Source organism: Schistocerca piceifrons, chromosome 1 (assembly GCF_021461385.2).
Source record: "Schistocerca piceifrons isolate TAMUIC-IGC-003096 chromosome 1, iqSchPice1.1, whole genome shotgun sequence".
Taxonomy (NCBI): Eukaryota; Metazoa; Arthropoda; class Insecta; order Orthoptera; family Acrididae; genus Schistocerca; species Schistocerca piceifrons.
The window spans coordinates 705493122-705504120 of record NC_060138.1 but is presented as its reverse complement, the minus strand read 5'-3'; positions in this window follow the sequence as shown (position 1 = coordinate 705504120).

Below are 10999 nucleotides of genomic sequence, written 5' to 3'. Positions count from 1 at the left end.
CTGTTCCTCGAAGACTGTGTCAAAGATGTCCTATTCCTTCCCTTCTGCCTTCAGTTACGGTATGTAGTACATCAATGCAGTCCGACATTCTGGTGAGTGTAAGAGAGATGCACCGTAGAACACGGGCTTATGAACAAATTCTGTGTTGCAAGGATTCTGAAAAGAACATGGCATCTGAAGAAGCAACGGGTAATGAAGCAATTTACACGTGAGTAGCAGGTAAGTACCTTTTTCTACCTGTTTCACTTACCGCCCCCCTCTTGCTTATTGTCCACCTTCCACGACCTCTGCGATGCTCATACTCAGGAGGTTCTCAGATTACACTCCAGAGCAATAGAATTAGAATCCGTACGAGCGACATCTCAATAAAGCATTGCTTTCATTTCAATAGTCTACTGAGGATTGACGTCGTGCTCAACAGATTGACTGCAAGTGATAAACAGCCCGTTGACGTTATTGAAGGAGGTATTGCGACATAAGCACATCGGACAAAAATTGAGTCACCACCAGGAGACATCACACTAATGCTTCGTATCACCGCTTCTATCCCTGACAGTGGCCTTAACTGGACGAGCAAGAGACTCTACGATATTCTTCAGGTATGGCATATCCAGCTGCAGCCACTTGTTAGTATTTACATCTAGTCCAGATACCAAATTGTGGAGGTGTTGATTGCTACGTTTTATCCACTGCTCCAAATAGTGCCAGGTATTTTCTACGGTAGTAAGTGTGGGTGAGTTGTCGAACCAGTCGCGATGCGACAGAGTGCATGAGTCTTCGTAAAACTGGGAACTTATGCGGCCAGTCCTGCGAATACAGGAAGTCGAGAGTGTTCACAGCATACTCGTCACAGGGATGTGGAGGAAAGGGCAACACTTGGTCACCGAGAATGTTCAGATAAACATCCTGGTTTATGATCTATGTAACCTGAACGATACGACAAACACCCTCAAAATATTACAGACATTTTGAAAGACTACAATGGACTTGCGGTATGATTTGAAAGGCTACGGGCGACTGTGAGTTTACTCCCTGACAGCAGTCACTTTAACTAGTAAGCGTTCCACTGGACAGCCTGGCCCATGCGTCTGCTAAATAGATTTTGTCCTTTGCCTGTGGTTGTTGTTAGCCTGCATTAGAAATTATCACATTAATCAGAATCTAAATGAATTGAATGCTGAAATAATTTAATGAAATGGTGGCCCTATCATTACTGTAGTCATTTGTTGATGGGTGATTAATATATCACACAGGATTGATCTTTTATAAAAACACCAGTTTATTGAACATAATGCAGGACAAACAATAAAAGTTAAATGTGATGACAAATAAATCATGAACTGTTGGCAACGCAAACAGACGCAACAAATAGTTAACTGTGTGGCGATTAGTTGGCAAAGTCTAAGGTTTGTCTTATTAAACTATTTACTGTGACTCAAAACATGGGTAACGCAATCTTAAACTATTTAACGCTGAATAGACTTCGATGGATTTATTCTACTTAGAAGTTATATTGTGTTGGTGTAGCTGAGAACAAGTGTCGAGACTGTGATTCTGTTTGCATTAACAAGCCAGAGCGGCAATACTATACCCCTTTCTCGATGTGTAGCGCTGTCGCAGGTGACGGTCATGGTTCAAACGTCTGCAGAACTGCGATTTGCGGCGCCTGTAATTCGTTATCACGTGCACGAAGTATGCAAACTCGTGGCCGGCGTTCTGTTATATGGATCGCAATTACTTTCTAATGGAGCCCTGAAATCTCGGCAGGTTCCAGCGTGTCACACAGCTGTTCACCGGTCATACAATGGACCAATTTGACTCACTTATATGGCAGTGTGCCCAAGGAGATGAAACGTCCAGGCGGCAGACCTGATACGGATAAGAGTGTCCTCGGCACGCGTGTTGTCCGAGATGACTGGCTTCTAAACTGTCGGTACAACTAAGTCCTCACTACATGCTCCCTAGTCACTACCAATGCTAGTGCAAATCACGCTCATAACAAGTGCCCCAAGTGCAACCCACTCACAACAAGAGCAGAGGCTGGAACCTACTCCCGACCGGACTCTGAATCAGAAGCCCAAGTTTCTCCTCTCCTCACTTTCCATCAAGCCTCAGAAAACTCCACAAAAACACTAACGCAGCCGCCCCCACAAGGGATTTTGTGCCAATCACGTGTCTCCCCACTAACTCGTCTGCTCTAACCACTGGGCAATCCTAATCAAAAGTAACACTATTCTTCTCTTTTCTGGGGAAGCAGCCAATCCCTGTTTCATAAATTCCTATGCAGAGAAGAGAATACGTTGTGCTTCCGACTTGTTTTTTCTCCACAGCCACTTAAGGCAGCACGTTTTTAGTTTCTGTTTAGCCCTAAAGTGAACAACACATTTATCATGGAGATCATGACCTGGATGGCCCAAATGTTACAGTGTGTCCAACCAGGGGCGTCGGCTAATCTAAGAGAAGCGTTTTTGTGTTCCAACATACACCATTTCAGAGCTGCCATGAATGTTGTGTTCCATCCTAAAACCGTTTCGAAGGCTTCCCAAAAAACTCTGCAGGCAGAGGGACGACACCACCTCATGACTCCCTCAATAGCGCCTGGTCCACGATGAACATAGATACTCATGAACTTTTATGGGCGCCATCCCTTTTCACAAAGAGTGTTTACAAAAATGTCGAAATGCCTTGGCCGGTCGACCTAGGTATCTCTCGCACCGCTGCTCCTGCTGTGGCAAGAGGCAACTAATAGGTAGATTCTGGACAGTTCCACCTCTTCAGCTAAAAGCAATGTCTGCACACCAGTGCAAGAAATTCTTGGCACCAGCATTATGTCCCTGGTAAGCGCTTTGAAATGTTCCTTTCCCTCAATGCTGCACGTGGCTTCCAAGCCCCAAAAGTTCCACTGGAAGTCTTACTGTTAAATAACCAACTCCAGAAAATACTATTCAAGGGAGGGCCGTCATAAAGACCCCACATGCATTAACAACATACATGTTCCCATCATTGCCTGCGCATGCTGGTAAACTTCCTGTTGTCTCACTAAGGTGATGTCTTGGGTGTAAAATCAACACTAAAGAGTGGCCTTGAATATGAAACGTAGTGAGAGAGTGACTCATCCTCTCTCAATTCTGGCCTGAACTACCATAGTGCAATGGTAACCACTTCATTGGGTACTTAACACCTTGTGTCACTTTAGAAGAGCTACAATGACGACTCATCAGACCACCAGATGCCTCCCGTCAGCTACTGCCCAGTTTATGTTTTTATTGGTCCGTTGAATCTGTACAGCTTCATGTGGCACTGTAAGCAATGGCATTTTGCGTGATACCCGATAGCAATTCTCGCTCACAAGCTGACTGAGGTGAACCCGTGTACACTGGCACCGGCACCTGCTGTTGGGACTGGTTGTCGTTAACAAGGCGTGAGACTCGTCTCTAAGCCTTATACAGGGTGCTGCAAAACGATGCCAACAAACTTCGAGGGGCTATAGAGAGTGACTTGATGATAGGAACCCGAGTCTGGAAACGTCACCCAACAATGCTACTGAACGTTGAAGTTATGGGCACCGGCGCCTGCCGCTAGGCCATACGTTCGCTAGCAAACGTAACTTTGTATGCTGACGGACCGTAGGCGTAACGTCTAGCGATGTTGTTTGTTATTCAGTGATCGCGAGTGAATGCCACGATCGCCATTGGGGAAGATGGAACTAGCTGCGGTGTAAACAGGCTATGTCTCCGATGAATGCGATGCACTGTTGTCTTGATAGATAAAGGTTTCGGATACTGTTTTCCAAGCGCAATTTATTTTTCTCTTGTATACTGAAAAACACTGGAGATTTTAGAGGGTTCCAGGAGACAAATAAACTACAGATGCAAACCCGTGTCCGAAATCGTCATCCACCCAAGCAACAGAGCAACGCATTCACACAAGACAAATGGTTCAAATGGCTTTGGCACTATGGGACTTAACTTCTGAAGTCATCAGTTCAAAAATGGTTCAAATGGCTCTGAGCACTATGGGACTTAACATCTGTGGTCATCAGTCCCCTAGAACTTAGAACTACTTAAACCTAACTAACCTAAGGACAGCACACACATCCATGCCCGAGACAGGATTCGAACCTGCGACCGTAGCAGTCTCGCGGTTCCAGACTGTAGCGCCTAGAACCGCTCGGCCACCCCGGCCGGCTCACACGAGACAAAGCTTGTCTATGCAGCAGCTAGCGTTTGGTGCCGAAGATGTGGCGTTGTGGCAGGAGACGGCGCTTATATCTTCGACGCTCTGTAGCGTCATTGGATGACGTTTCCGTGCACGAGTTCCTGTCCTCAACTTGTTCCTCAAGAGGTCCTCTGCAATCCATCGAAGTTTGTCGGCATAATTTTGTAACACTCTGTAGATTAGGATCTTTTTACGACCACTGTTCACGTATCGCGTTTCCTGGCTGCAAGTGGAACTCCACTTCTTATAGGCATGGTCTACAGTCCGCGCTGATATAACAACAAATCGGACAACTTCATTCATGGTGTGGTCACGCGCACGTCCAAATACGATGGCTGCTCGTGCCAGTCTGTCACATTTTCACTTCCATCCATCTTAATGCGCTGATTTCACACAAAAACGTGGCACATACTCACTGAGAGGTGGCTACTTGACGACTTAAGCCTTTTCATTCCGTCTCGACCTGCAATGTTTGTCATCTGTTTGGTCAGGCTGTCGATTAGCGTGTCGACTGCATCCTAGTTGTGCTATGCATCATTGCTAATATGAATATGTGGTGGTTTCTTCCGAGATATTAAGGTATTTGAACGCTGGCAAGCCAATTGGAACGCGAAACGGTATTTTTGGCTGGTTTTCCGGTGACGCGGTTCCGAACAAATGAGGCAACCCACGCCGTTTTTCAGCTGCTGGTGGACGTTCGTTCGGTGAGCCAGGGGGTGTAACTTGAAGCGAGCCATACTCAAGCAGTTATTCAGACGGTTTCTATGGTGTACAAGATGGAAGCTTTTGAGTAGCCTACTCTGATATAACATCGTGAGAGTGCATATTACCGGACGCCTTGCGTTTCACTTTTATTTCATAAGAGCTCATGTTTAAACGACTACTGGGTTGCAATTTCGTGTGCTAAATTGGGGTCTTCGTTCGACTCAGTACGTATTCTCCAGTACGTGTGATCATAGACACAGTATACTGCAAGTGACTTTTTATGTGAATGTAAACGATGTGATCATCTCCCGTGCCTTCTTTCTTTGATGTGATTCTAAGCTATTGTTCTGAATATATGTAAAGTCATTTCATTCCTATGCGCGACGATAGATATCAGGACTGAACTGTATACTTGACACTGTTTTTTAATTATAGCATTAGTCTATTTACTTCACCTACTACCAGTAAATAATTTATTTTCCTCTTTATCCAGAATAATAGTCTTGCCTTGTGGTATGGGAACCATGATATAATTTTGAATGAAACTGTTCAAAAGCTCACATAATCCGTGGGATCAGGTCTGTGGTAAGAGTGGTGCGGATGCTGTTTTCTTCGAAACAACGGAGGAGGCCAACAACATGCACTCTAAAGTGTTGGTCAAAGACGAAGATCTGTGGGTCATTAAATCTAATGAACAGTTTCAGAATATGCAGAATCGGCTTAGGTGATTTCCTATATTCTCTGAAATAATGAAACTAGGAGCTAAAATTTCACACTTTGTGTTTAATGTACAGTAATGCATCACTATTAAAGGATTTTCCTTGTTTCTTCCGCTCTTCCATACGCTTGCTCTCCCTATCATTATTCTAATCAGCTCGTGTTATCCTTTAATATTGTTTATTATGTTTGGAAATGACCTACAGGACATACATTATTACTGTAAACTTGTATGTGTATGCTCTTGCTAGTTCACAAGACAGGCAGCAGCTCACGACACCACTTCACAGACAAGAGTTACAGTACCGGTGGAAAGTCAGATTATCACTTGGTATCAGTTCTACATCGTCTAGGGCGCTCCAAATCAGTATGTTCTCGTAAAACTTCATATAAATGTATCGGTGTAACACATCAACGCATTTGGTGTTCCAGGTGCTTGCTAACGGACAGCCACTGTTGCTGCGGATGGCAACTAATTGTGGCGGATAAATCGTGTCGAGTGAAAATTTGTGTCTCACCATAATTCGATACATGATCTTCTGTTTGTGGCGAGAAGCCATCTTAATGTCCCATTTTCACAGTGTTTTAGATTTTAACAAAATTGAGTTTATTCCAAATAAAATAACACTTGTCACAGTTAATAATGGTTCACCACTGAAATATTGGATCCGAGTGAGGGCTTAAACGAAACAGAGCAGTACCTCACATACAATAAACTAACCAAAAATTCACGAAAAAATAATCTGAGGTCCTTTAGCACAAGTCTAAAGTGAGATATTTAAATTCCGAATGCTGATCACTCTCAAAATTAACTGCAGTAAAGTTTTACAGTTGAAACTAACGTAGCGGCACCACCGTTTAGCAGAGGGAAAGTTAGTTTTGTGCAATATTCTGAGCAAAAGTTACAGAGAGGTGCAGGCTGGATTGCAGTGAGTTAAGCATACCAACAGTTGTGAAGTAGAATAGAGGCCACAGGGTCATCAAATTGCTGAAATAGTACACGTAGCAGTTTTGCATGTCGCAAATCTCAGGCAGAAGGGGCCCACTGGCCAGCCTAGCGTCTTATGAGTACGTGATGCGAAGCGGCGTGTATGGCAAAACAGAGACGTACAGCCGTGTATAAATAGGCGCGGGTTTCTAACGAGATTCATTCCAGTGTGATAGCTCTCCTGGACGGCGGGGCATGTCACATCACGAGCTACATGCAGCAGCAGATGGGGCGCCAGCGTTCCAGTCCATGGCGGGTCACTGGTTCGACCTTCTGAGGCTGACGTGGGGTCCGTAGCCAGCCAGTGGCAGGCTACTCCACGGCTCGCTACCACGGGCAGTCGTCCTGGCTCCCAACACACACCGAAGGCATCCTGAGCCGAGGGCCGCAGATTCGGATTCCGGATTGCGGGCGTTTGTTGTCGCCACGATCTTAGCGACGCTGGCGAGAAGCACGCAGCTGGCATCCTGCTGCTCTGACCGAGCAGTGCTGAGTTGGCAGGGATGCAGCCCACTGAGTCAACTGCCAGCATGCTGACGATGCCACTATTCCGCTGCCGTACAAGACCGACACACAGCAGTGCATGCATGGGTCGCTGAGGCAGCCATAATGCGCCGAGCCGTTTCACAGACAACGAAGTGGTGTCCTCAACATTACGGGACCCAGTGACGCAGATGAAGAGGCAAGGGGGCACTGTAGTTGGAAACAATAAATCACTTGGAAAGCTCGGACGAGTCTTAATACAGTACCTTTTACCTCTTCCTGTTACATTTGGTGTTGCTGTTACATTCGGTGGCAGAAGTTGCCACTACACTAATCTGCCTGCCGCGAAATATTCAAAGTCCTCACTATCGACACACATGAATGTCACAAGTCCATGACTCATGACTCAATTCTTAGAAACATTTCTACTCACATGAATTGCGACCTGCCACCACACACACATCCTGGCTGTTCCAGATCTCACACCCGAATGTCCCATGAACCACACGAACAGCAAAAAGCCTCACATAGAAATGGCCACAAATGTTTAAACTCACACCTTGACGTGAGTCAAGCGCACACAGTTCTGACTTCCGAAACATACTTGAGAACTACAAATTTAAAGTTAATACATGTAGAATACTGTATATGAGTTTGTACATAAATTCTTCAGCTTTCCAGTTTTCCTCTAAATTAAATATTTTGTTCACAAATCCTGATTTTGTCCAGGTAAATGCTGCATTGCTTTGTTCTTTTGCTAATAAATATACGTTTATAGATAAAATTTTAAAAAAATTACATGACAGTTCGATAGCACTCAGTGAGTCCTATCCAGAGACACATTTTGACAGTCATGAATGGCATTATTAAGATACTAATTTTTAAAATTCATGATATATGTTATTGTTGTTATCGTGCGCCTCAGTCCTGAGACTGATTTGATGCAGCTCCCGTGGTGCTCCATCGTGTGCAAGCTGCTTCATGTCCCAGTACGTACTGCAGCCTACATGCTTCTGAATTTGCGTAGTGTATTCATCTCTTGGTCTCCCTCTACGATTTTTACCCTCCCTGCAGCCCTCCAATACTAAACTGGTGATCCCTTGATGCCTCAGAACATGTCCTACCAACCGATCCCTTCTTCTAGTCAAGTTGTGCCACAACCTCCTCTTCTCCCCAATTCTATACAATACCTCCTCATTAGTTATGTGATCTACCCATCTAATCTTCAGCATTCTTCTGTAGCACCACATTTAGAAAGCTTCTATTCTCTTCTTGTCCAAACTATTTATAGTCCATGATTCACTTCCATACATGGCTACATTCCATACAAACACTTTCAGAAACGACTTCCTGACACTTAAATCTATACTCGATGTTAACAAATTTCTCTTCTTCAGAAACGCTTTCCCTTGCCATCGCCAGTCTACATTTTATATCCTCTCTACTTTGACCATCATCAGTCATTTTGCTCCACAAATAGCAAAATTCATCTATTACTTTAAGTGTCTCATTTCCTAATCTAATTCCCGCAGCATCACCCGAGTTAACTCGACTACATTCCATTATCCTCGTTTTGCTTTGTTGATATTTATTTTATATCCTCCTTTCAAGACACTGTCCATTCCGTTCAACTGCTCTTCCAAGTCCTTTGCTGTCTCTGACAGAATTACAATGTCATCGGCGAACCTTAAAGTTTTTATTTCTTCTCCGTGGATTTTAATAGCTACTCCAACCTTTTCTTTTGTTTCCTTTATTGCTTGCTCAATATACAGATTGAATAACATCGGGGAGAGGCTACAACCCTGTCTCACTCCCTTCCCAACCACTGCTTCCCTTTCATGCCCCTCGACTCTTATAACTGCCATCTGGTTTCTGTACAAATTGTAAATAGCGTTTCGCTCCCTGTATTTTACCCCTACACTTTCAGAATTTGAAAGAGAGTATTCCAGTCAACATTGTCAAAAGATTTCTCTAAGTCTACAGATGCTAGAAACGTAAGTTTGCCTTTTCATACTCTAGCTTCTAAGATAATCCGTAGGGTCAGTATTGCATCACGTGTTCCAACAATTCTACGGAATCCAAACTGATCTTCCCCGAGGTCGGCTTCTACCAGTTTTTCCATTCGTCTGTAAAGAATTCGCGTTAGTATTTTGCAGCCGTGACTTATTAAACTGATAGTTCGGTAATTTTCATAATTGTCAACACCTGATTTCTTTGGGATTGGAATTATTATATTCTTTTTGAAGTCTGAGGGTATTTCGCCTGTCTCATACATTTTGCTCACCAGATGGTAGAGTTTTGTCAGGACTGGCGCTCCCAAGGCTGTCAGTAGTTCTAATGGAATGTTGTCTACTCCCGGAGCCTTGTTTCGACTCAGGTCTTTCAGTGCTCTGACAAACTCTTCACGCAGTATCATATCTCCCATTTCATCTTCATCTACATCCTCTTCCATTTCCATAATATTGCCCTCAAGTACATCGCCCTTGTATAGACCCTCTATATACACCTTCCATCTATCTGCTTTCCCTTCTTTGCTTAGAACTGGGATTCCATCTGAGCTCTTGACATTCATACAAGTGGTTCTCCTTTCTCCAAAGGTCTCTTTAATTTTCCTGTAGGCAGTATCTATCTTACCCCTAGTGAGATCAGGCTCTACATCCTTACATTTGTCCTCTAGCCATCTCTGCTTAGCCATTTTGCACTTCCTGTCGATCTTATTTTTGAGACGTTTGTATCCCATTTTGCCTGCTTCATTTACTACATTTTTATATTTTCTCCTTTCATCAATTAAATTCAATATTTCTTCTGTTACCCAAGGATTTCTAATAGCCCTCGTATTTTTACCTACTTGATCCTTTGCTGCCTTCACTATTTCATCCCTCAAAGCTACCCATTCTTCTTCTACTGTATTTCTTTCCCCCATTCTTGTCAATTGTTCCCTTATGCTCTCCCTGAAACTCTGTCCAACCTCTGGTTTAGTCAGTTCATCCAGGTCCCATCTCCTTATATTGCCACCTTTTTGCAGTATCTTCAGTTTTAATCTACAGTTCATAACCAATAGATGGTGGTCAGAGTCCACATTCGCCCCTGGAAATGTCTTACAATTTAAAACCTGGTTCCTAAATCTCTGTCTTACCATTATACAATCTATCAGAAACCTGTCAGTATATCCAGGTTTCTTCCATGTATACAACCTTCTTTTATGATTCTTGAACCAAGTGTTAGCTAAGATTAAGTAATGCTGTGTGTAAAATTCAACTAGGTGGCTTCCTCTTTCATTTCTTACCCCCAATCCACATTCACCTACTATGTTTCCTTCTCTTCCTTTTCCTACCATCGAATTCCAGTCACCCATGACTATTAAATTGTCGTCTCCCTTCACTACCTGAATAATTTCTTTTATCTCATCATACATTTCTTCAATTTCTTCGTCGTCTGCAGAGCTAGTTGGCATATAAACTTGTACTACTGTAGTAGGCGTGGGCTTCGTGTCTATCTTGACCACAATAACGCGTTCACTGTGCCGTTTGTAGTAGCTTACCCGCACTCCTGTTTCTTTTATTCATTATTAAACCTACCCCTGCATTGCTCCTATTTGATTTTGTATTTATAACCCTGTATTCACCTGACCAAAAGTCTTGTTCCTCCTGCCACCGAACTTCGCTAATTCCCGCTATATCTAACTTTAACTTATCCATTTGCCTTTTTAAATTTTCTAACCTACCTGACCGATTAAGGGATCTGACATTCCACGCTCCGATCCGTAGAACGCTAGTTTTCTTTCTCCTGATAACGACGTTCTCTTGAGTAGTCCCCGCCCCTGCGGAATATTTTATCCAAGAGGATACCATCATCATTTAACCATACAGTAAAGCTGCATGCTCTCGG